At 45.6% G+C, this 26,528-nt stretch overlaps 1 protein-coding gene and 1 long non-coding RNA gene across 4 annotated transcripts in view; one reads left to right on the forward strand and one right to left on the reverse strand.

The window, feature by feature from the left end:
- Window positions 1-517, reverse strand: part of TFEB (transcription factor EB) — a 205,180-nt gene extending 204,663 nt beyond the window's left edge. Inside the window, exon 1 of one of the 3 annotated variants that reach the window (XM_085650292.1) lies at window positions 261-517. The gene's annotated coding sequence lies outside the window, so the exon portion shown is untranslated. The remainder of the gene's footprint in view (window positions 1-260) is intronic. The other 2 variants (XM_085650293.1, XM_085650295.1) reach the window with 2 other exon arrangements.
- The window catches only part of LOC146871124 (uncharacterized), an 836,775-nt gene that overhangs the window by 235,964 nt on the left and 574,283 nt on the right, over window positions 1-26,528 (forward strand). The gene's annotated exons all lie outside the window — the stretch shown is intronic.

Below are 26,528 nucleotides of genomic sequence, written 5' to 3' on the forward strand. Positions count from 1 at the left end.
AGCTTGCCCCTATCACTTTCATTCTACACCCCCTTGCTACACTTCTTTTTCTTGGTACTCCCTTTATCTCACTGTTTCCCACTGCCCTTCACTCTACCTTCCGCCCCTCTCTTACCCTTATTATACACGTGAAGGTCAAGTCTAGCACCAATTCTCCCGCGCAGAGACCAAACTGACGCTAGCCCCTGTCCAAAAGTTCCTCTGCGTCTGAAGGTCATTTGCGTCCTCCGCTGCCCGACTCCCTCTCAGGCTTCACTCACCGGACTAACCGCTTTCTCCGCTTTGCGGGATCCTTGTGCCTCCGTTGCTGTCCCCGTCCCTAGGTCCCGCGTCCGTCCTGCCCCGGACTGCAGCTCTGACAGCGGCTCCGTGCTCTGCACTACCACAAGCCGCCGCAAGGGGTCGTCAGTACGGCGCCCCGGTTTCACGAGATATGGAGTCATAACACAGGGCCCTGTCAAGGGGAAAGTAGTGAAGTGACAGGGCTGCATGGGAGATGGAGTTTAGAGCCAGAGCTGTTTGTCAGACAGCAGTAGAGGGCGCTCGGGGTCAACGGGAGATGGAGTCTTGAGCTGCTGAATATTATCGACAGAGTGCCCAGAGGAACGCACAGACTTGTATATGGAAACCGAAAAACTCTGTGAAATGTGCACCATGGGAAACGTAGTCACGGACTGAAAGCTACCATCTCTGTATGACGAACATGAAGCGACCTTGAAACTGTGCATTGGCTAAACTCGCTAAATTAGTGTGCGAAATATTACAAGTACTAATATACAATAAGCGTATTTCCAAAGTTACGGTGAAATACTCACTTTAGGTGTGTTTTTAAGCGATAAACAAATGAGCGTAAATAGCAAGAGTTCGAAAAATAACTTTTACGGAAGACAGTGTTCAACAAAACAATAATAAATTATTTTTTATCGATCTACTTCACATGTTCTAACAGTGCCAGCAGGTATTCCTAGTTGTATCTCTCCCACGTCACTTAATTTTGGACTACAGAGACCACATCGAAGATGGCCGCCGTATCCTTCCGACCGGGCATTTTATTTACTTATCTATTATGGGGCAGATTTATGAGCCCCTTGCGCCATACAAGAGGTAAATATTTTTTTATGCGTTTTTATATAGCGCGGACTTTACCCCAAGGTGTCAGAGCGCTTCACAATAGGAACAGTAATGATACATTAGGAGAAAAATAAAAGTGAGCATGTTACAAAAGCAAATGTTACCTTACATGAGGCAATAGTGACAATTGGGCAAGTATAAAGAGCAAACAGAATACAAGAGGTAGCAAACGATACGTTACAAAAGGAAAAAGTGACATGTGTGCAGGTTACAAAAGCATACAAAGTACAAGTAGAGATAAAATACTGCAATAAATGGCAGACACTCAAAACACTAAAACAAACGTTACGTTACATGAGGCAATGGTGGCAATTGTGCATGTATCAAAAGCTAACAAAATACAAGAGGTAGCAAACGATACTGTTGTGATCTTTCAAATAACCCCGGGCGTAGTACTACGCTTCGTCCACGTAGTGTACGTAGCGCTGCATGCTTCGCAGTTTTCGAAGTAGGCGTAGCAGGCAGCGCTACGCACATGCCAGGGCGAAGCGGAGCTACCTGCCGCCCGCCACCCGCCTCCCGCCCGCCCTCCTTTTAAAATAATGTCATGTATGATAAAATAATTAAATATAAAGACTAATGAGAAATGCGCATGTGCGGGCGTCCGCGCATGCGCATTTGTGACAAGAAGTTGTGAACGAGGAAGAGGGTGCCCTGGAGACGCCGCGCTGCAGGTAAGTCTTTATATTTAATTATGTTATCATACATGACATTATTTTAAAAGGAGGGTGGGCGGGAGGCGGGCGGCGCGTAGTTGGGCTACGCGGAGTGCGCGAGTGTGCGTAGATTTGGGCACACTACGCGCTGCTCCACGTAGCCCCACTACGCCCAGGGTTACTTTCAAATTGTTTAACAACTTGCCTGAACCGGATTTCATATCAAAACTCGTCGGATTGGCAAATAACAAACCACACATTGGTTATTGTGTAACAATCCTGCCACCTAGTGACTGTTGCTCAAAACTACATGAACCTCAAATTATTTACCTGGTTATTTGCACATAATTGGTTTTGCCCTAATCATTACTTTTTAATCTTTACACCGTGATTGCTTCAATTAGTTTGCCATCTATCAACAATTTGGAACAGCAACTCATTACCTTGGAAATTTTCACAACATATTGTCCTGCATTTTAACTGTTGAATACTATTTTCCCTATATTGCTTTTAACGCACAAGTCAAAGTGCATTCTTTACGGTCATGTCTTCAACCAGCATGAGTCAACCTCCTCCGTTCCTTTGTGAAAAAGGTGAACCTCTTTTACCCTGGAAGAGATGGAAATTATTATTTGACTCTTACCTAGTTGCGATTGGTGGGGAAAAATTCTCTGCTCTCAGGAAACAAGCAATTCTACTTCATAATCTTGGAGTCGAAGGACGCAATATTTACAAAAGCATTGATGTAATTCCTATTGGTGATGGGAGTGGTGATGCTTCAGATGTCTTTGACATGTCTTTGAAAATGTTGGTAAAATATTTTGGACCTCGCATCAACGTTGTTTTGGAGAGACATAAATTTTTCATGAGAGTCCAAGAACACAATGAAAGTGAGCAATTATGTAGCATCACTTAAAATTCTTGCCCGCACTTGTGAATTTGATGACTTAACAGACTCATTAATCCGTGATCAACTTGTCAGATGCACTAACAGCTCCAGAGTGCAAGAAAAACTTCTTTAACCCCTTCCATGCCCATGACGAGATAGTCTCGTCATGGAGCGCGGTTGCGCTGTGCCCATGACGAGACTATCTCGTCATGGACCCCGCCCGCTAATGAAAGGCCCGGCACTGGAGGGGGAAAGGGCGGGGCACTCAAGGGGTTAAAAAAATCCTTCACTCAAAGAAGCTGTGGCTATCGTTGAAGGAATGGAAAATACTTCTGGTTGGGTCAAAGAAATGAAATCTCAAAAATCTACTCCTGAGGACACTCCGTCACCTAGTAGCATTCACAAAGTAACCCAAAAAGAATCCTGTCCTTGCTCTAGTCATCCCCATAAAGTTGTTGAAAATGTGTCCAAAGTAGTCCGTGGTCCTAAACCAAAGACACCTTCAGACTCTATAAAAATGAAATGTTACAGATGCGGTAGCAACAATCATTCTTCCAACTATCCCCAATGTTATGCTAGAAATACTACTTGTCTTAAATGTGGAATCAAGGGTCATTATGCAAGGGTATGTAAGTCTGGTGGAAGAGTACGTACTATTGACATCACCCATGAAAATGTCGGCACAAATGTCTCAACCAAAACGACAATGTTAAGCGTAAGAAGTGATGGTGCAGTAGATGCTGAACATATTCACATGCCAGAATGTAGTGTGATGATTGGGGATACATTATTTGTTGTGTTGGCTGATTCAGGATCCCCATTCACTATGATTGGGAATGCAATTTGGGACAAGACATTTCCTGATCTTGAACTGTTTTCCCCGGATATAAATCCTGTGAGTTACGGAGGCTCATACATAGATGAAACAGGTTACGTCATTTTGAAAATCCATTTTAAAGGTAGAGAAACAATTGGGAAAATTTATGTGGCTAAACGAGGTGACAACCTCCTTGGATGGAGGCACCAAAGAGACCTTGGCATAATATTGAACCCCAATGCGAGATGTCCCTCTGAACAAGTTATGCTAGTAGATCACAATTCATCTTCCAGTAAATTCTTTGATGAGTTTCCCCAAGTTTTCTCTGACAATTTAGGTCTACTTAAAAATTTTGAACACCAAATTATTCTCAAAGAAAAAGCTTTACCTGTAGTTCATAAACTCAGGAAGGTTCCCAACATGATGTTGAAACCTCTTGAGTGTGAACTCAATAGATTGATTTCCCATGACATTATTGAGGAAATTGAATCTTCAGAGTGGTTGGCCCCAGTAGTTTTGGCCCCTAAGGATGGAGGGAAGAGCATTCGGATGTGTGTTGACTTGAGAAGCCTAAATAAATGGATATGGGTGTATCGTCAACCACTTCCCAATATCTCTGAATCAATTGCCATACTTGATGGTACAAAAGTCTTTAGTGTTTTGGACTTATCCTCAGCGTACCATCAAGTTCCCCTTCATCCGGATTCAAGACATCTCACATCGTTTGTCACACTACTTGGAGCATATCGATTTGTCAGAATGCCATTTGGTTTAGCTTCTGCGGCTGCTTGTTTTCAGCGAATAATGAAAATTGTTTTGAAAGATGTTCCCAATGTCATGTTTTTCCAGGATGACATTTTAATTTATGGCAAAGATGACCTAGAACACGATAAGACTTTGAGAAGCACGCTCCATAGACTAGCTGACAGTGGTTTAACTGTCAACCGTTTTAAATGTAAAATAGGTGTGTCTTCTGTAACATATTTGGGACATGTGATTTCGGGAGAGGGTATTCAACCGAAATTAGATTTAGCAAAAAGCATCATTGATGCTCCTGCTCCAACCGACAAAGAGCAAGTTAGGTCTTTTCTAGGACTTGCAGAATTTTACTCTAAATTCATTCATGGTTTTGCCTCCATTGTGGAACCCATAAGAGTTTTACTAAGGAAGGGTGTACATTTTGTTTGGTCTCCTGAGTGTGTTTCAGCTTTCAACCTTATCAAACAAACCATTGGTAAAATGCCTACCTTGGGTCTGTACTTTCACAAGTGGTGTGTGGTGAGGAAAAGGTTGTAGCATTTGCCTCCAGAGCATTAAAGAAACCAGAACAACAGTACTCTTGCATTGAGAGAGAGGCTTTAGCCATAGTTTGGGGCATTAAACACTTTAGATTTTACTTATGGGGCATTCCTTTTGTAGTAAGGTCTGACCATCGGCCCTTAGTGCAAGTGTTGTCTTCTACGGAAAGTGAAAGGCCGAGGTTAAAGCGTTGGAGTGAAGGTCTTGAAGAGTATAACTTTTCTGTAGAGTATCTCCCTGGAAAGGCCAACCAGGTAGCTGATTGTTTGTCAAGATTACCTCTCGAGTACACTGAGAATTTCGTTGACAATGATGCTTCCAGTGTTGCTTGGGTTAAGGAGTCCACCATCCCTGAAGGCGTATGGGAGAGTTTTAGGTTAGAGGATCCCTTGTTTCCAATATTGACACGTCTTGTTGTGGAAGGTTGGCCCGACAGCAAAAATGTGGATTCTGATCTTCTTCTCTTTTGGGCAGTCAGGTCTGAACTCACTGTTTCTCAAGGGCAACTCATGCGCGGTGAAAGAGTGATTCCCCCTGTTGGTCTTAGACCTAAGCTAATTATTCTAGCTCATGAAGGACATCTAGGACGGGGTCTTACCAAATCTCGCTTACGTGAAAAGTATTGGTGGCCAAAGATGGATGGACAGGCTGAGAAAGTGGTTATGGAGTGCAGTGAATGTAGCTCTTGTGATAAATCTCGGATTGTCAATATTATCCCACTTTCTCCTGTTAATGTTCCCAGGGAACCATTTGTTAAACTAGGTCTAGATCTAATGGGTCCCTTTGAGCTATTGAGCCCTGGAGATAGATTTGTAATTCTTTTAGTGGATTACTCGTCGAAATGGGTCTCAACCAGGTGTGTTAGTTCAGTGAGTACCAGAACAGTGATTGATTTTCTTAAAGATGAATTTGCCACGGAAGGAATTCCAAAGTACATGTCACTGATAATGGGCTCCTGTACTTCTGTTAACTGCGTTTTGCAGAAGTCCCCATTTCAGATATTACGTGGCAGAATTGCTTCCTCCAAACTCAACCCAAATTGGCTACCTCCAATTGAAGGTCCTATTTTGTGTGAAGAGGAAGTAAGGGATAAAATCAAAAAGTATCAAGATTTGTACAAACAAAGGTTTGATGAAAAGAAATCAACTAAAGAGGTAAAATGGTCAGTTGGAGATTGGGTTTGGGTTAAGAGACCACGCTGGCACAAGAAAGGTAATTCTGATTTCATGGGACCTTTTGTTATTGTTGCTGTATACAAAAATGTTGTCTCTGTACACAATGGTGGTAAGTGGAGTATGTCTCGATTGGTGAAGTTTCATGGTGAAAAATCTATGTTTCCATCATGTCCAGATGTTTCACCTTCTCGTAATGCACTTTCCTTTAGAGACTCTCCATGTCACCCTCTTAGGACACATCGTCTTCCAAAAAAGTATGAGGACTATGAAATGTCCTAATTGTTTCATCATATGCTGTATTCTTTTCGTGTATAATTATATTTATGTTTACATTGCTTGGTAATAATTTTTTTGCATAATTGTTATGCATTATCTACATGGTTTCGGTATTTTTCTTCTTTTCCATTGTTTTGTTGTTTTCTCCGTAAAGGGGATGTGTTGTGATCTTTCAAATTGTATTGCATGAGCTGGTTATGTTCTGTTTCCATGGTTGCATTCCTTAGGACAGTTTTACTGAGGAGCAACTGCAGGCCAGCAGCAGGAGTTGGTGGTTTATCTGACAAGCTAAATAAAACGCTTTAAAACCTTACCTGACAGTGTCCTTTCAACAGATACGTTACAAAAGGAAAGGTGACATGTGTGCATGTTACAAAAGAGTACAAAGTACAAGTAGAGGTATAATACTGCACTAAATGGCAGACACTCAAAACACAAGAACACACTGAGAAGGCACTTCTATAGGCATGGAGAACATAATTTCCTATAATGGAAGGACTTCCTTCAGATAACAGAGGGTGTGAATTAAATTTGGCAGTGTCTTTGAAGGAGGAGAGCTTTGAGGTCAGTTTTGAAGGCCTGGGAAGTGGTGGTGGTCCGGAGCTGAGGCAGAAGTGAGTTCCAGATTCTCACCGCGTTGCCTGAAAAGGATTGGGCCATCGATCTTTCCTTCTTGAAAGTGGGAGGTTCAAGCAATACATTTTTTGCATTACGTGATGGTTTGGAGCCTCCAGAGAGTTTCAGTTTGTTTGCCAGGTAGCGAGGGGAGGAGGAGTGCAAGGCTTTGTGGGTGATACAGGCAGTCTTGTAGATAGATCTTGCCTCGATGGAAAGCCAAAGGAGGGTGGATAAAATGGGTGTGATGTGGTCGCTTCTTTTGGCCCCATATATGAAACGAGCTGTGAATGGAGAACAGACTTAAGGGGGAACAAGTGGGATTTGGGGAGGCCAGTAAGAAGAGAATTGCAGTAGTCCAATCTGGAGAGAACCAGCGATTGGACCAGGGTTTTAAGGTCTTGCTTCGGGAAGAAGCGACGAATCCCCCAAAGAAGGCGCAGTTGGTATCGAGCAGACTTTGCAATGGAATCGATGTGGGAGAGTAGATTGAGTTTTTTGTCGAGTATGACACCAAGGGATTTTGCGCTGTCGACAATGATGGGTTTATTGTTAAGTAGATTCATCTGATCCATCCATGATTGAACCAGGGGAGGAGAAAGTGAGGAGGAGAGGAGGAGGAATTCAGTTTTGGAGGGATTCAGAATCAGTTGATGAGTTAACATCCAGTTTTGAATGGAGTCGAGAGTAGAGCTTAGGATGGAGAGATCGTGAGTGGAGGCCACCTTAAGATAGATTTGAGTGTCGTCCGCATAGAGATGATAGTGAATCCCAGATTTACTAAGGGGATTTCCCAATGGTTCTAAATAGAGATTGAACAATGTGGGTGCAAGTATAGAGCCTTTGGAACACCTTGATCGACCGCCAAAGGAGATGAAAGACTGTCCGCTATTTTGATCATTTGGGATCTATCAGAGAGGAAGGAGGCAAACCATTTAAGCACAGTGCCCTCCATGCCCATTCTCTGTTGAAGAGTGTTAAGGAGAGTGTTGTGATTGACAGTGTCAAAGGCTGCAGAAAGGTCAAGGAGAATTAGAAGACAAGACTCTCCCAAATCAAGTATCCGCAGTGCGTCATCAATCACATGCAGCAGGGCTGTTTCAGTGCTGCAGTTTTGAATGAAGCCGGACTTGGAATTGTCAAGAAGATCATTGTCCTTGATATGACGAGAAAGTTGTCTCGCTACACATCTTTCTGTGATTTTGGCAAGAAAAGGTAGGTTAGTGATGGGGCGGTAGTTGTTGAGGTCGTTCGCATCAGCGGTGGGATTTTTAAGCAGAGGGGTGACCTGCCCAGTTTTGAAGGAAACAGGAAGGGAGCCTTGACAGAGGGAGAGGTTGACCAGAGTGGTCCAATAGAAAAGGGAATGGGTATAGAAGTCAATGGCAATGGCACTAGGGATGGGGTCAAGAGAATGGTTGGAGGGCTTTGTTTTGAGGATGCATTTGAGGAGGGCATCTTCAGAGATGGGGTCAAAGTTCTGCCAAATGGTTAAGGATTTGCGCTCCTTTGTAGGGGTAGGATGAATGACCTGATCAACAAGTGATTTCACTTTTTCGTCAAAGAATATCGCGAATTCCACTGCTTTCTTAGTAGAATCCTCCAACTTGGAAGTTGGGGAGAGCAGTTTGGGTTCTTGATGAGGTCGAATAGTTTTTTGGGTCTATTTTTGGCTGAGTCGAGGAGGGATCTGAAGTGAGACGCTTTTCCAAGGGAGATGTGCTTGTGGTACTTTGATCTGCTGAACGAAGCATGGCCAAATTATCGGTGGAGGGCGTTTGTCTCCATTGTTTCTCAAGGACTCTTAGGTACTTCCTTTCTTCATAGAGGGATTTGTTGAACCAAGGTGCTGAGGGAGTAGGCCTTTTCCTTTTGCTTTGGAAGGAGCAACATTATTGATTTCGACTGCAAGGACTGTGAAGCATTGGGAGGTGAGTTCGTTAACATCTAGGTTCGGGTCTAGCCTTGGAAGTGATATCAAAGCCGAATCACAGAGGGTACCGAGGTTAATATTTGTAGTGTCACGGAACCAGGAAGTAGCCCTCTTAGGTTGGCCGAGAGTTATAGAGTGTGATAGGTGAAGAGAGAATGGGATGAGGAGGTGGTCAGACCAGTCTACATGACTAGGGGTAGCGAGAGTCAGCAAGCCTGCTTTAGAAATAACAAGGTCCAGGATTGAGCCCTTAGAGTTGAAGTACTGGGTATTTTAGACCCAGCGGTGCAGGGGCACACACCCTATGACTTCTGGGTTCACCCTGTTCCAGACCTACAGAAACACAGAGTCTTCTAGGTGAAGTCAAAGATTCATTTATTGGCTGCAGACCAATTACAGATATCCTAGAAGTACAACAGCGTGTATGTTCTCAGGAGACTGCTGAAAATCATAGAAACGGACTTCATCTTAAATACAGTTTTCCCTGCCTCAGGCATACATTCCTCGGTTTATGATACGACAATAAACAAGTGTACAGTTCAAACGAAAGAGCAGAGTCATGATGACCATCCCACATTCCAGTTAAGCCAGCCCACAATTATTTACACAGCAAGGTTCAGATCCCACATTAGATAATCGATAGGCCCCAATAAACATGAGCATCTCCTGTTTTGGGAAACAAGCCATAAAGCAGGAACAAGCAGGTGCGAAAGTGATTAGCCGGAGGCTTGTGTGTGATGAAAGGACTTTATGGTGCGCTGAGCCCTGATGCTAATCACAGGTGGCCGGAGGAAGGGGAGCTCGTGAGACCAGTTTGACCTGGGGCAGTAGAACCGAGCCGCCCAGGTCACAGAAGAGTCATGGAAAGGCACATGGATTGCAAGGCTCGTAGTTGCTTCATTATAGCCTATGTGAGGGCAATCACAAGATGGCCACTGCCTCCAAAATGGAACCCGCGTAGTGAAGCAGAATAACGTGTACACAGTGCATTCATAGCTGGAACGATATATAAAGCACTCGTACATAGCGCATTAACCATTTGCGGTTTGCTAATACCAGGATAGACAGGGGTGGGGCCCTGTCCCCTATGCGGTCACAGAGATTAAAGTACGACAGACCCTCCTTTTGCCCTTACATAGGCAATCACTATACTCATCTTAATCCGAGTCTAGGTCAATGTTCACAAAGTCATGGAGATGTTGCTGTAGCATCATCCTATTACTTAGCTCGTCCCTCGATACAGGTTTCCTTACACATAAGGTAGCACAGAGGCCACATATCGCAGGAGCACACTGTATGCACAGACAGAACAGGAAAAGAATGGCTAAGATCATTCCAATGACCATTAGAACTTTCCAACCCCAGGCAGATATCAGTTCCCAGAACCACCCCACCAGTGACCAGTCTCCCTTATCCACGTGTATGGATTCAGATATTTTATGGAGTTTGGAGATGGCTTGATAGACTGTTGGAGCGTTATCTGGTATGAAAATGCAACAACTGGATTGGATAACCTTACATACCCCACCGCGGTCTGCAAGAATAACGTCTAGAACCATGCGGTTCTGCAAAGTCATAAGGCGATCCGCTTGGAGCTCAGCGGTCAGATTACCAAGGGCACCAGCCGTTACATTGACAGTGGATTCAACCACACGAGTCAGTTGTCTCAGGTTCCTACTATTTACCATAGGTCCCCAAAACGGCAGGAAACCCAAGAAGTCGTCTCCTGCTTCCTGACCGGCAGTATCCTCCTTACTAATCACGCCCCTCACAACTCTGGTCTTGTGATAGTCAGCGGCAGCAGTAAATGTTGGCGGTAGCAAGTTCGCAATATAACATGTGCCCGAGAAATCAGGGGGCAACCATGTGTATGCTCGGTCATTGCAAATGAAATATGTACCCTTGGCAGCCAAAAACGCAGGGGAAAACTGTGACGGGAAAGTGTACGTTTCAGTACAGTCACTTCTTCCCAGTTGGGCTCTAGGATTCTGACCATTACCCTGTAAGCAGAACCGACCTATGTGGGGTACGACCCAGATTGGAGATGAGATTTTTCGCTGTCTTTCACCCAGACTAATACTATACCCCGTCGCGTTCCACCCTACATAAGCTCTCAGCTCTTCTTTGGGAATGGATGAGTATGCATCAATATCCCTACTCATATCGGCAATTCCTCTCACTAAGGCTTTATTGTTTGTACTAGGTCTGATGGAACGCGGTTGTCGCGGGGAGTAGGCATCTAGAGCGTAGAGGAACATGGTCTGGAATGCCCATGATGATCCATTGTAACTAAAGGGCAGCACCAAATAGGGAATACCCTTGTTAATGGTATGTGGCATTAACCCACAGACCCAGCAATTGGTTGTATTCATTACTAGTTGGTGTTGGTGCAAGAGCTGAATAAACGAGTTATTTACAAATTCTGATCGTCTGGTTTGTTCATGTTCAGGCAGAGGGTGAAAAGAGTGTGAGGAGGCAGTAGAAAGAGGTATAGGCTGTACAGTGGGTGCAATGGGCTCCTGGGAGGAGAAAAACACAAATCCCACAGTAAACATTATCATACTACACAGTATAAATAGGCACAGAAATACAAAACATTTACTTCTCATAATTTTACATATCTTTGCTTTAAAGGTCGTTTCCTCAACGGGTCTCTCCATCTTAAAAAACTCCATCCTCTAATCGGGCCGCTCGCGGCGGATGAGTTTCTTCTGCTAAGGAGTACGCCTGTCAGTCCAGGGAAACGCCCTAGACCAACCAGAACCGTTGACCTAACGTCTTCGGCCTGTACCCCAAAGTCTTGGCACCGCGACCCTGCGGCTGAACCCGGATGGTGGTTCGAAAAACAAAAATCAAGAAAGTCCTTCAGATGGGAGAACTAAAATGTCAAAAAGGAAATAGTAAGGAAATCTTTATTTGTCCATAGGCCTTGGTCTCAAATTATAGCGGAGACGGCCAGGTGCTGTTTGGTCTTGGAACAAAAGTTCAGGCTCTGTGGTGTCCAATCGATTTGACAGTGGCACAGCCTCTTGCAGAATATTGTCACTCTCTTGGTCTGAAACTGTGCCTTTTATGCGTGCATCACTGAATGATACAAAACGAGGTACAGTGTCTGTCTCCTGGACCCACCGGTCATATGGCAGGGGCAAGGGAACTACCTTGCAGTGGGTGCCGTGGATCCAGTGTTTCTTCACCTTCACTCGCACCGCTGATCTTGTTGATAAAAGGACAAGGTGAGGGCCGATCCAGCGAGGCTCGTCGTTGCTCTTGCGCTGGAAGTTTCTAATCAACACCCATGTGCCAGGGTCGATAGGGTGTCCAGGAGTTTCAGAAGCTTGAGGAAGAGTATCATGCACCTGTTGATGTAAAACACGCAGTTTAACAGTCAAATCATACAAGTAATCGAGTAGTACTGGATGCTCGATCTCACTGAATTTCGCCGGTCTTGGCACGCCCCATACATTAGCCGGGCGGCCAAAGACGACCTCATAGGGACTAAGTCCCTCTCGTGAGTGTATGGTCATTCTGGTGGACAGGAGTGCTAAAGGCAGAGCATCAGGCCATTTAAGACCGGTGCTCGCCTGGATTTTGGCCAGCTTAAGTTTTAGAGCACCGTTGTAGCGCTCTACTAATCCAGCTGATTGGGGGTGATTTGCAGCGTGGAACTTTTGCTTGATGCCTAAACCCTCACACACATTCTTCATTACTTTACCCACAAACTCACTTCCATTATCACACCACACCATTCTTGGCATTCCAAACCTAGGGAAGAATTCTTTCACAAGGGCTTTGGCTGTGGATAGGGCAGTGTTATCCTTCAGAGGATAGGCCTCTACCCATTTGGAGAAAGCACAAACAACCACCAACACATATTTCAGGTTGTTGCACCTTTCCATGTGAATAAAGTCCAGCTGCAAAACTTCAAATGGATATGATGGGGGTGCAAAATGACCAGCTGGAGTTGGGGTTCCCCTACCAGGGTTGTATTTCAAGCATACCATGCAATTCTTGACCACATTCTCTGCACACTTGGGAATCCCAGCATTCTGCCATACTGGAGCCAACAACTTACAAATTCCTTTCGTACTGATATGTGCCATCCCATGTGCCATTGTAACTACTGGAAGCACATATGCATCGGGCAACAACCATCGCCTATGTTCTGTCAGATCAATCCAACAACCATTCTCATCTAACTTACCCACACTTTCTCTCCACTTGCTTAATTCTTTCTCTGTAGCTTCAGCTTGAAGCGACTTCACACTCTATTGTGTTTTCACACATCCCAACATCATCAACCCATCTTGCGGGGCCTGCAATATACATTCTAGTCTTTACATTCTGTGCTGTTTCTTTCGCGATCTCATCAGCAAACGCATTCCCACGTCCAACATCATCTGTGATTTTCCTGTGCGCACTGCATTTCATAATCGCAACTTGTAATGGTAGGGTCAGTGATTCAAGGAGATCATTCACCAACTTGCCATTCTGAATTTTAGCTCCATGCGACGTCAGGAACCCACGTTCTTTCCACAGTCGTCCAAAATTGTGAGCCACGCCAAAGGCGTACTGGCTATCCGTGTATATATTCACTCTCATTCCTTCAGACAACACGCACGCTCTCGTGAGGGCGATTAATTCTGCTGCTTGGGCCGAATTATGTGGCACTCGTGCAGTTTCCACGACCGTGTGTAACGTCGTGATAGCATATGCAGCAGTCGTATCACCATTAGGGAGCTTGAAACACGAACCATCCACCCATAAAGTACCATCACACTCAGTCAGGGGAGTATCTTTTAGATCTACTCTCCCTTTCGTCTCTTCTTCTGTTCTGAACAGACAGTCATGTTGCTCATTCTCATCTAGGTCTGCTGGATTTGGCAATAACGTAGCTGGATTCAGCGTGTTGCATCTCTTTATGTGTATGTGATTTGCTAACAGTGTGAGCTCATAGCCTGATAATCGCGCACTAGTCAAGTGTTGTGTCTTGGTTCTGTTTAATAATGTGTCTACAGCATGTGGAACCATAACGATCAATGTGTTGTCCATTACCAGACCAGCAGATTGTCGGATAGACATAGCTGCAGCAGCTGTCGCTCTCAGACAGCTTGGCAATGCCCTCGCTACAGGGTCCAAGGTTGATGAAAAATATGCGCATGGGCGCGGTCTGTCACCAAAAGGCTGTGTTAACACTGATAATGCGCAACCATCTTTCTCGTGAACATACAATGTAAAAGGCTTGCTGTAGTCAGGAGTACCCAACACAGGTGCTGAACACAATGCATTGCGCAATTCCACAAAACTTTTCTGGCACTCTTCAGACCATGGGATAGGATTCGGTGTGTCTTTGCATGTTAAGGCTAACAAAGGTTTTGCCAACAAGGAAAAATTTGGGATCCAGTGCCTACAGTATGAGGTAATGCCCAAGAAAGCACGCACTTCTCTCTGTGTTCTTGGCACACTCAACTGCGCAATGGCTTGAATTCTTTCTGGGGTCAGTTTCCTTCCCTCCTTCGATCAGAGATGACCTAAGTAGGTCACTTCTTGTCGACAATATTGCAGCTTGGAGAGAGACACTTTATGATGGAAAGCAGATAAATGGCGCAACAATGACAATGTGGCTTCTTTGCAGATCTTTTCAGTATCCGCGGCGATTAGTAAATCGTCCACGTACTGAATCAGAATAGCGCCACTGGGTAAAACAAGTGCATCAAGCTGCGCTTTCAAAGCTTGGCTGTATATGGATGGACTCTCACAGTAGCCCTGGGGAGCGCGTTTGAAGCGGAAGCTTCGGCCTCCCAGACTAAAGCCAAAAATGTCTCTGCTCTCTTCTGCAATTGGGATGCTAAAGAAAGCATTTTTTAAATCGATCACTGAAAACCATGCAGCAGAGGCTGGAATCATCGTTAACAAGGCAGTTATATCAGGGACAACTGGAAACTGTGGCACAACAATCTTATTAACCTCTCTAAGATCAATCACAAATCTGTAAACAGGTGGCTGTAAAGGGTCCGTTCGTTTTAAAACAGGTAAAATCGGGCTGTTGCAAACGTTGCCTCTTGTCTCTTCAATTACACCCTTATTAATCAAATCGATGACAATGTCTAACAATGCTTTCTGGCCTTCATTAGAGATCTTGTACTGGGGAATAGGTGGCAGTCTGACATTAGCCTTTAAAGTTCCCACGTATGGCGGTATCTCCAAGAGGCCCACATCATTGGGACCAGTAGCCCAAAGGACATCCGGAAGGGATGACAATTCAGGTGGCATTGTATTTTTAGACAAGTACATCGGGGAATTCACTTTCCTGCCTAATGTAAGTTGTACCCCTGACGGTGAAAAATACAGTGTAGCATGTAATCTTTTCAACAAATCTAACCCTAGCAAATTCTCACCACAACCTGTTGTTAGAATCAGGGGTGCTTTCAGCTCGCAAGGTCCAATAGAAAGTGACATGGGACTAGAAATCGGGTTCCTAACTGGGGCGCCAGAAAAACCTACTGAAACATTTATATCGCCAGACAAAGGTGCGCCAGGGAGTTTTGAATGCATGATTGAACTCTTTGCAGCACCAGTGTCTAGCAGAAAGGGCTCCGTTACATTTGCTGTAGTCACCTCAACATACGGTCCGCTCTGATCCACTGGCACTGAAACAACTCCCTCTCTCGGTCTACGGCTGTCCTAGTAATCATTATTTTCTGCATCGCCGTCCTCTGCATAATAATCATTATTGTAATACTGAGCTGTATTACTAGTTGTGTTAGCTTGCTGATCAAAGCTATTTATGGTATTTTGAGGCGGAAGAGGACGCGCGTTCTGGGGAGCATTTCCACGCCCTCTGCCTCTAGGAGCTTGCTGACCACCCCTACCTCTTGCGCCATACATATTACCGTTCCGCTGCATTAATTTAGGGCAACTATATTTAAAATGACCTTCCTCTTTGCAGTATGAACATTGGTTGGGACCTACAGGGACACGTGGTTGATAATACCCATTCATTTGCTGATTGTTCTGAAATTGTTGGGGTTGGTGATAGACACCTTGGGGTTGCCTATAATTATTCTGACCTCCACGTGGCGGGTAAGCCTGCTGCAAAAGGACCTTCGTCTTTAGTTCCTTCGTTTTCTTATCTGTTCTATCTTTTTCATCTTTATCTCTGTTCTCGTAATACTGTGCAGTAGCCAGTATTTGCGCTGAAGAGGAAACAGCCCAAGAACTTTCTGAATCTTTTAACTTTTTACACAGGTCAGGAAGTAAATTCTGCACAAATTTATCCACAAATAACCGTTGGCCACCCTCAGTACTCATATCTTGCCCACTGTGATCAATAAACGTTTCTTCAAACCTGGTAAAGAAGTCTGACACCGTTTCATCTTTCTTCTGCTTGCATGCAATTTACGCGCATCGCGGGCATTATGGTCTTCATATACGTGATGATTCTACCAGGGAGTTCTGCTATTAATGGCTCAGGTTTCGCGCCACCAGTTTGTCTAGCGTCAGCGGCAATAATGTCAGCCCATGTAGCACCTAGTTCTGCATCGTGATCTGCATTACGAATTGATCCCCATAGGGGCTGTGGAACAACATTACCAAACAACATGTCTATGTCGGCCAGATTCATAACGCATGACCCTGCCGTCTGTGACAACTCTTTATAATATCCTGCAGGGTTTTTACGGGGATCAGGCAATGTCTGCTTAAGCGCTAGCACCTCAGAACGCTTCCATGGAACATGCACCCAAACACGCTGGAAATGCGCTGGCACAGCAGCGATACCGGCACCGGCATCAGCTGCAACTGCTTCCTTCCATACCGGGGGAACTTCTCTCATGGGGTATTGTCGCGCTTTTACCTTTTTCCCCACAAGGACATCTTGTTCAAACAATGACTGTTGACAATCATCATTCCTGAAGGACAATACAACCGCAACTGCTTTATCTACCTCGCGATCCACAATTGTACCAGTTCCAAAATCAAACCTCACTCTACACAACTCCTGCGGGCTCGGGTCTTTACCACTATCCTCCAATTCTTCACAGAGAATTTCGCACATTTTCTCAAACACATCTCTGTTTTGGGGCATCCCATTGATGGAAAACGTTGACAACTGATTCCACATCATACAGTGAAGGGGAAAACAATCCATCTACGCGCCATGCGATCTATTACCTTTTTCTCATCGGGGTTAGGCAATTGACTGCGCAATTGCTTACGCTGTAAACCAGGAGTCGCACCAGATGACTCAAAGAGAGGAGACATTAATGTAGTAACCACATTAGCTAAGCGCTGTCGCGCTGAAGGAGAAGCTGAGGCGAAAACAGAGGGATAAACAAAGGGGAGAAAAGAGGATGCAGAAACAGGTACTGGAGTGGTGCAAGGAAGAGTATCAGGGGAGGCAGTCAATATGCTAGGCAAAGTCGCAGGAAGCGCGGGGGCAGTTGGAAACACAACTGGCGACCCTTGAGAAGGCTGCGCTATAGGGATAGGAGCCGGCTGCAAAGCAGCTGGCGGTAGCGGCAAGGCTTGCAGTATATTGACTGGAGGTGGCATATTCACAAGCTGGGGAGGCGCCGTGGCATTCTGAGCATACGGGGGTGGCGAACTCAACAAATGCGACATCAGGGGATCTTTCTCCTTTTCTTCTAACTCATTCTGCTTAGAGTGTGGTAAAGCTGGGTAACATTTGTCGATCCCTAACTTACGCTGCCTGTGCAATTGCTCATTCATCTGCTCCTCCTCATTGTATTTGAATTGTACAGCTGCTTGCATTACTGTCATACCTCTCTCCCTTTTATTCTTTTTGGCTAGCTTAATTTCCTTCTGTTTGGCTTCCTTTCGCCACAAGCGGAAAGAATCAAACATCGCCGGCCGGGCTTTCTTTTTAAACAATTTAATTTCCAAATTATCTAAAATATCGGTATCGAAACTACCATTTTGGGGCCATTTTAAAACACCGTCTTTTCTGGTGTAGTGGATCCACACTTCGTTATATGCAATAGGGCCTACGCCATGTTTTACATAGAGCTCATAAGTTGGAGTTCCAACCGGAGGAACCGGACACGATTCCTCCAGCTGGAAATCTCTTCCACAACCCAAACAAAATATTCTACCAAATATTCTAGAACCAGGCATCTTCGCTCACTAGTCTAGATCTAAACGTCAGAGGATTATCGATTACGATAGTCTTGTGAATACACGAGTCCTCTGGCTTTGGCGTTTGCAAACTCCAAATTTCCAAATCAAAACGATCCCGAGGGATACCAAACAAATGGGAGACGCTCCACTTATACTTAACTGAATATTGCTGCTCGATGGCGTCACCAGAAGACTCTCTCGATTGTTTCGCTCTCTCAAACTCGTCAAGGGTCCAAAACAGGTCGATTAATCAGGGCAGCAGTCCTTCGTAGCCGTCGGGACGCGGAGAACCTCGCAGAAAAGACTTTCGGACCACGTCGACATGCAGGGGTCGATGAAGTGGCGGCCTTCCTCCGGAATTTCCACACGAAGCTCCTCACGAACCTCTGGCTTGGACTGGTACCGCTGAAATCGTCCCGAGTTGGGCGCCAAACTGAAGTACTGGGTATTTTAGACCCAGCGGTGCAGGGGCACACACCCTATGACTTCTGGGTTCACCCTGTTCCAGACCTACAGAAACACAGAGTCTTCTAGGTGAAGTCAAAGATTCATTTATTGGCTGCAGACCAATTACAGATATCCTAGAAGTACAACAGCGTGTATGTTCTCAGGAGACTGCTGAAAATCATAGAAACGGACTTCATCTTAAATACAGTTTTCCCTGCCTCAGGCATACATTCCTCGGTTTATGATACGGCAATAAACAAGTGTACAGTTCAAACGAAAGAGCAGTCATGATGACCATCCCACATTCCAGTTAAGCCAGCCCACAATTATTTACACAGCAAGGTTCAGATCCCACATTAGATAATCGATAGGCCCCAATAAACATGAGCATCTCCTGTTTTGGGAAACAAGCCATAAAGCAGGAACAAGCAGGTGCGAAAGTGATTAGCCGGAGGCTTGTGTGTGATGAAAGGACTTTATGGTGCGCTGAGCCCTGATGCTAATCACAGGTGGCCGGAGGAAGGGGAGCTCGTGAGACCAGTTTGACCTGGGGCAGCAGAGCCAAGCCGCCCAGGTCACAGAAGAGTCATGGAAAGGCACATGGATTGCAAGGCCTGTAGTTGCTTCATTATAGCCTATGTGAGGGCAATCACAAGATGGCCACTGCCTCCAAAATGGAACCCGCGTAGTGAAGCAGAATAACGTGTACACAGTGCATTCATAGCTGGAACGATATATAAAGCACTCGTACATACCGCATTAACCATTTGCGGTTTGCTAATACCAGGATAGACATGGGTGGGGCCCTGTCCCCTACGCGGTCACAGAGATTAAAGTACGACAGAGTGTGTTGTTTCTGTGCAGTGTTGGATAAGATTGTTTGCAGAGAGGAAGGTGGCCAGCAAATTCGCAGAGGTGTCTTGAGGCGAGCCCCAGTGGACATTGAAGTCACCCACGAAGTTGAAGGGAGTTTCTAAAGATGACTGCAACACCTCCCCCAACTTTGTCAATTCTGTCATTTCTAAATATAGAAGAGCCTGTGGGTAATAGGAGATCAAACATAGAGTGAGAGGTATCATTGAACCAGGTCTCCGTGAGGAAGAGCATGTCAATATTGTGCAGGATGATGGTATCGGAGATTTCAAGTTTGTGTTTTATTGCAGATCTGCAGTTGTGAAGCATACAGCGCAGCTCTGTTTTGGTAACGGGGGCACTTGGGCTATGAGGGGTGATGGGGATATTGTACTTATACGAGGGTGCTCGGGAGGGTTTAGGTAGATGAATGGTTATGACAGAAGAGATGGTTGGAATAGTGTAGATAGTAGGGTTACTTGGAGATGAAAGTGGAAGAAGGGTGGCGTTTGAGGGCTTGTGTGAGTTTGCGATGTTTGCAGACGACAGGTTATGCTTGGCTATTATGGGGTGTGGGGGCGAGGTGCAACTCGTGGGAAGGTGAGTGTTTTCCAAAGGAATTGAGGTGTATGGAAAAGTGGAAATCTTGGAGCTTAAAACTGAAATGGTAGCTTCAAGTTGGGAGATGGAGGTGATAAGAGAGCCTAGCTTATTTTCCAGAGAGAGTAAGGCAGAGCATGGCATGTTTGGTGGCTCGATGGAAACAGGAGGGGATGCACTTGGTGATGGAAGGCAGGGAGAGGTGGGGGAACGGGAGGGGAGTAGGGGTACAGGTTTCAGAGGTGGGGAAAGGTGGTGGATGAGAGCAGGCGTTGGTGCACCAGAGTTGGAAGGAGTGTTGCCTTTGTTGGCGTTGCAAGAAGGATAAGAATTAACATGGCGGCCGCAGGTTAGGCGGCTCGCGCGTCAGATCTGACCTTCCTGAGCCTCCGTTGGACGCTGCAGTTACCGGCGTCTCTTTTGCATAATGGAGGTGTTTGTGGCTTCGGAAATTTGTCCGTGCTGAGCCCGCGAGTGTCTTCGAGTGTTTTCGCTCTTTTTGCCTCATCCTGCCCTGTGTTTTGATCGCCGGATGGTTTTTTTGCTTCAGTGCGGGGAGTAGCGGAGCTGATGCTGCTGCAGTGTGGTAATAAGGGGCAAACCGAAGTAGTACTGCACGGAGTGCCTTTGATACAATCGGAGCTGCAGTCCCGGGATCTCCGGAGTGGGGGAAAGCACGGAGGCGGGTACGTTTAAGACAGAAAGGTCTAGGCAAGAAAAAGGTTGACTTTCGTTGTGGAGTGGGCCGGCCTGGCTATTGTGTAGGGGGGAAATACGGCGAACAAAATAACAAAGCAATTTTTTCTCTTTCTAATCACTGAATTGAAAACAAAACGAATATAGCAATTATAGTAGGGGGAAAACATGGCGGCCGCGGGTTAGGCGGTTCGCGCGTCAGCAGATTTTGACCTACTGAGCCTCCATTGTTACGCGCAAAGCCACCGGCGTTTTCTTAACAATGAAGGTCCGCACGGACTCGCGTTGAGCTCCGTTTCACCGCCGTATGTTTCTTCACGTCTGCATCGCAAATCCTTCCCGATGTCTTTTCCCCGCATGTGTTTAGCTTTCATTTTTATGCAAGGATCTGCCCTGACTGACTCCTAGTGGTGCCGATGTGTGGGAGCCCCAACCCCTCAGATTTCTCCACCCTGCGCTGGAAACAGGCAGCCGTGGAGCTCAGACGCGGAAGTAAGGCGGCGGCTCGCAGGCTCCTGAGGGGGGGCTGCCGGATCCAGCAGCGCGAAGAGCACCCCTGTGAGCTGAAGGAGGACACTGCGGACATAGATACAGCCAGAGACCCGGCGGTCAAGGTAGGCGCCGTAGACGTCCCTCTTTCCTCCTCGGATCAGAAAGTGACTAGTAGTATTGAGGGAAGAAAGGTGGAGGGTGCGGGGGTGCTAGGGACTCAGAACCCTAGAGGTAGGTCACCCCGAGAGAGAGGGGGGAAGTCTAAAAGGAGGAAAAGTCTTAAATCTAATGCCCTGGGGGGTAAACAAGCCCCCAGTCTTAAGGCCCCCCAACAATCTACAATTGCGGTGTCAAATCTGCTGGAGGCTCCAGTGGAAAAAATAGTTACAACAGCTATACCCCCAAAAGAAAGTGCCACCACCCATTCAGTTGAGAGGGGAGGCAAAAGGGGAGGCAAAAGTAACTTACGTAAGAACTCAATCCGCATAACACCCTCACTGCTCTCATATTTCAGGGTGCGATCTCAAATTCTGGATATTCAGCTTGGTACAGAGGTCACCAGCAATACAGCAGGATCTTCAGTAGGGCCTATGAGCGACAAAAATAACTCCGATCCCCCTCATGGTGAGGATGCACTTGGGCCGGTTGCATCGCCAGAGACTAGCTCTGTAATGAATGTCCCAGACGAGGATGAGGCGTCCCAGCCCAGGGGGAGCGGACCCCTCGCAGCCCACAATGGGGGGGATGGGGAGACTACCAATATGATCAGTGGTGACCCCTCCGGAGGGGGGGGGAAATCGGAGGGGGGGGTTTAGAGACTCTCCTGAATACCATGAGGGAGGAGATCAGGTGTGGCTTTGCCCAGTCTAAATCCAATCAGAACGAGATCAGGGCAGTCTGTGAGGCTCTCGAAAAGAAGGTGGATGGTCTCTGCGAAAGAACAGATCATCTGGAAATTTCAGTGGGGCGCCTGGAATCAAATCTGGAGTTAGCAGAGACCAAAATCCAATCCTTGTTAGGGGAAGGTGACGTGATGAAGGAGAGAGTAGAATCCTTGGAAAACTACTCCAGAAGAAATAACCTCCGTCTACTTAAAATTCCAGAAGGAAAGGAGGGCAGCGATATTAAGGCATTTGTGGTGGATCTATTAAAAAGTTCACTGAATCTCGATGAATCGGCAGAAAATCTCGACAGGGATATTCAGAGGATCCATAGAGATCCATTCCGCCTTAACCCCGGGAGAGTGAAACCAAGAAAGATCCTGGTGAACTTTCTTACCTATTCCCTGAAGGAAAAAATCCTCAATCTAGCTCTAAAGGCGAAGTCAGTGACTGCCACTAGTTTCTCCTTTGAGATTCGCTCAGACCTGTCAAAAACCACCTTAGACAGACAGTGGGAGCTAGGTCAAAAAATGGACAAGTTTAGAGCAGTAGGAGCAACTGTGCAGATGAGATTTCCCGCCTTTCTAAGGGTGATGCATAACAAAATGCATAACATCCGATCACCTCAGGAGGCAGATGACCTAATAGCTTCCATTAGTCAGCAGCACCCCTGATATATGCTCCAGGGTCTTAGGTTTCAAAAGGGGCGGAAGGTGACGAGGTACGAAGAAAAAAAAGAAAGAAAGGAAATAAAAAAAGGGGGGGGAGAACAAGTAGAAGTATCTCACAATTCGCCCCAGAATGATAAAGTCTTTATATTTAGGGGGTAGAAAAAAAATTGGGCTAGATTAAATAACCTACATGAGGTAGGCGGGTTAGGGATACAGCACAGTAAGAGGGAGGGACATGGAGAAATGAGATAAGGGTACACTGTAAAAGGTTTAAAAAAAAAAATATATATATATATATATATATAAAAAAAAAAATAAAGTTAAGTTGAGCATAAAGGGGTGAGGTCTCCTCTCTTTCTTAGTTTTGATTACATTGTGTCATCACCATATTTTCTGCGTTCTTCACGCCATACACTTTGAGGTGACTATTTAGTTCTATAGGGGCTCAGGTATGGTCTCTCTTCTGACGCAAACTGGCAATACATCTGGCCAGCATCAATAATGGAGGGTTTTCCAGGGGGTGGGGGTGGGGGGGTGAAGGAGGGTGGCAAAATTTTAAAAGTCCTCACAAGTTTGTCCCAATGTTTCTTATGTTAAATGTATTACCCTTTATCGGGCTTCAGGATGGGGGATGTCGGATGGACGGTTCCAGAGAGTTTGGTTCTGGGGATGGTATGAGGGGAGGAAAGACTGATTTACCATGACGGGGCTGCAGTTTATATCATGGAATGTCAATGGCTTGCGGGTGAGAGCTAGAAGACACAGAATCCTCCAATACTTAAAAGATTCTCCCGCGCAGGTAATAGTTATCCAGGAGACCCATCTATTAAAACATGAGGTCATGGATATGTTGAAAAACTTGAAGTGGGTGGGCAAATTTATATGCACGGATCACAATGCCAATATACGAGGGATCCTTATATTATTTAAAAAGCAGACCTGTGTCCAAATTGTGGAACAGAAAGAGGACCTTAGTGGTAGATGGCTAATAGCAAAAGTGCAGATAGAAGGGGCAGGGTATACCCTAGTGGGTTACTACGGCCCGAATCATGATGATCCATCATTTCTGAATAAAATCCAGAACATCTTGATTTCATGCCAGGACCCCATTGTCTGGGTGGGAGATTTTAACATTGCGCTAAACCCTAAGCTGGACAAATCTGTCAACTCAAGAGCTGTAATTTCCTCTAAATCCAGGCAGACTCTTGTATCTATTTTATCGAATTTGGGGTTGGTGGACGAATGGAGGCAGAGAGCGGGTAACATCCCAGGCGTCTCATTCCACAATCATAAGTATAAACACAAGTCAAGAATTGACTATGCTTTCTTCAGTTATAAGCTGAAGGACGACTTGAAGGATATAACATACATTCCTTCTCACCTCTCTGACCACTCTGCTATTGCTTTCACCTTGCTACACCATAATCAGAGAAGGCAAAGTTCTTGGTCCTTCGACCGGACGATTCTGCTTGAGGAGGATGAAATCTGCTTTCTTGCAGCTGAGATATGCATTTTTTTGGATACTAATATTAATTCAGCTTCAACCACCATTGTATGGGAAACATTGAAAGCTTTCCTAAGAGGCTGTATAACAAACAGAGCCTCTTACAGGCGCAAAACTTACAGAAATGCAATCTGCAACATAGAGATGAAACTTAGGCAACTTGACTTGAAATCTGGGCCACTCTCAGCAGAGGATCAGGCAAAGCGTGTAGCACTGAAGGTAAAGCTTGAAGATCTGCTCCAGGACAGGGTGGCCAAGAGATGGGAGGCATCCAAGCTTTCAAATTTTGAATACGGAGAGGCGGCTGGCAAAATCTTGGCGTGGAAAATTAAAACAGACCAGGCCAAGAATTTTATTAAGGAAATAAAAGTGGCAGGGGAAGCCAGGGTTAGATCCACCACTACAGAAATAGGGAATGCCTTCCATGAGTTTTTTCAAAATATCTATAAGGAGGATATCGCTGATGACCAACTGGCTAGCGAGGCTAGGGAGGTATGGTTAGACCGGGCCCACCTCCCTACCCTTTCTCTAGTCCAGCGTGACCGCCTGGAGACCGCTATTACTGAGGCCAAAGTCAGCAACATCATAAAACAACTGAAGCGAGCAAAAGCCGCAGGCCCGGATGGCATTCCAGGGGAGGTATATAGCGCTTTGGGCTCAGCCATAGTTCCATCTTTGACCGTCCTTTTTAATGCTATATTCTTAGACGGTATGGTCCCGCCAGACTCATGGAATGACACCACGATTGTGTTGATCCCTAAACCTGGAAAGGACCCGGCCGAGTGCGGGTCCTATAGACCAATCTCACTCCTAAACAACGATTATAAGATCTTTGCGGCCATTCTTGCGGGAAGGTTGGGGTGTGAGATAGGCTCAATAATCCATGAGGACCAAAAGGGATTTATAAGAGGGCGACAATTAGTAGATCTTACCCATGACCTGGTAGGAGCAATAGACATAGCCACCTCATTTTGTCACCCATTGGCCACCTTCACCCTGGATGCTACTAAAGCTTTTGACAGGGTCAATTGGCCATACTTGGCCGCGGTATTGAGGAGATTCAATATAGGAGATAATTTCCGTCGTGCCATCTCGCTTCTGTATAATGACCCAAGGGCCAGACTTTTGGTCCATGGAGTACACACCGAACAGGTTAAAATCACTAGGGGTACCAGACAGGGTTGTCCGCTCTCCCCCCTTCTATTCAACATGTATATAGAACCTTTAGCTCAAATTCTGAGAGATGAAAATGACATCCCTTCTTTCGAGTTTGGAGGCTGGGTTAAGAGGATAGGACTCTATGCGGACGATATAATAGTGTATACATCGGACCCTGTTCAGGCCTTTCCCGCCATTATTAAGAGAGCTAGGGAATTCGGGCAGATCTCAGGTTATGAAATAAATGAAGGGAAGACCGAGGTAATGACCGGGAACATCCAAAACCCAATGATGGCCGTTACCTCATCCATGCGCTACCTGGGAATTAGGATCACCCAGGATTTAGATAAAATTGCTTCCACGAATTTGGAACGGGTTTCACGAGATTGTAGGGCATTACTAAGATCCTGGGCCTTTCTTCCACTGACAATCTTGGGAAGAGTCAGTCTAGTGAAAATGTCCATCCTTCCCAAGTACACGTTCATTTTTAACACCATCCCTCTAGCTTTCTGTCAGAAACAAATATATAAATGTCAACAAGACATAAACTCTTTTGTTTGGAATTATAAAGCTACCAGACTAGCCTGGAAAAAACTGAGAAGGAGGAGGGAGAAGGGGGGGCTCACACTCCCTGACCTACAATATTACGCCTGGGCATTTCAGCTATCATACTCCAGGATGTTGTTAAAGACCCCATCAAGTACATTGATTGGTAAAATGTTTAAGGCCATGTTAAATGGGGCTGATTTGCCACCTGATGGCTTTCTTTTTAAATTTGGAGACCGGAAATTCTTCAAAAAGGTGAGGCTAAAGATCCTATCATCACTGGCCAAAGTTTGGAAAATGATCAGAGATAGGGTGGGGCTGCCTTACTATTCTCGGCTAGCCCCAATTTGGGACTCACCGGGGCTTCCTCCGTGCCTTAAGAACGGTCTTGCAACACCTATTAGAAGGGCAGGGATAGTAAGGTGGGGTCAGCTGTTAGTGGAGGGGGCATTGGTGGGTTGGGAGGAGTTATATGAGAAGGTTGGCCCAACACTATCCAGATTTAAATATATACAGGCGGTCAGCTGGTCCCGGGAGCTGATTAGGAATAAGTCACATCTGGGGAGAAGATGTCTTCTAGAAGAACAGCTGGTAGAGAGACAAGTACAGGGGAAAGAGGTAGCCTTCTGGTACTGGGCAATCTTGGAGGAGGTGGATGGGGAGTTTATTCTACCTGATACACAGTGGGGAGGGCTCATGGGGATACAGTGTGAGGACATATGGATAAGATCTTTCACTCTCCTGTATAAATTGGT

The sequence above is a fragment of the Triturus cristatus genome, chromosome 1_1, assembly GCF_964204655.1.
Source record: "Triturus cristatus chromosome 1_1, aTriCri1.1, whole genome shotgun sequence".
Taxonomy (NCBI): domain Eukaryota; kingdom Metazoa; phylum Chordata; class Amphibia; order Caudata; family Salamandridae; genus Triturus; species Triturus cristatus.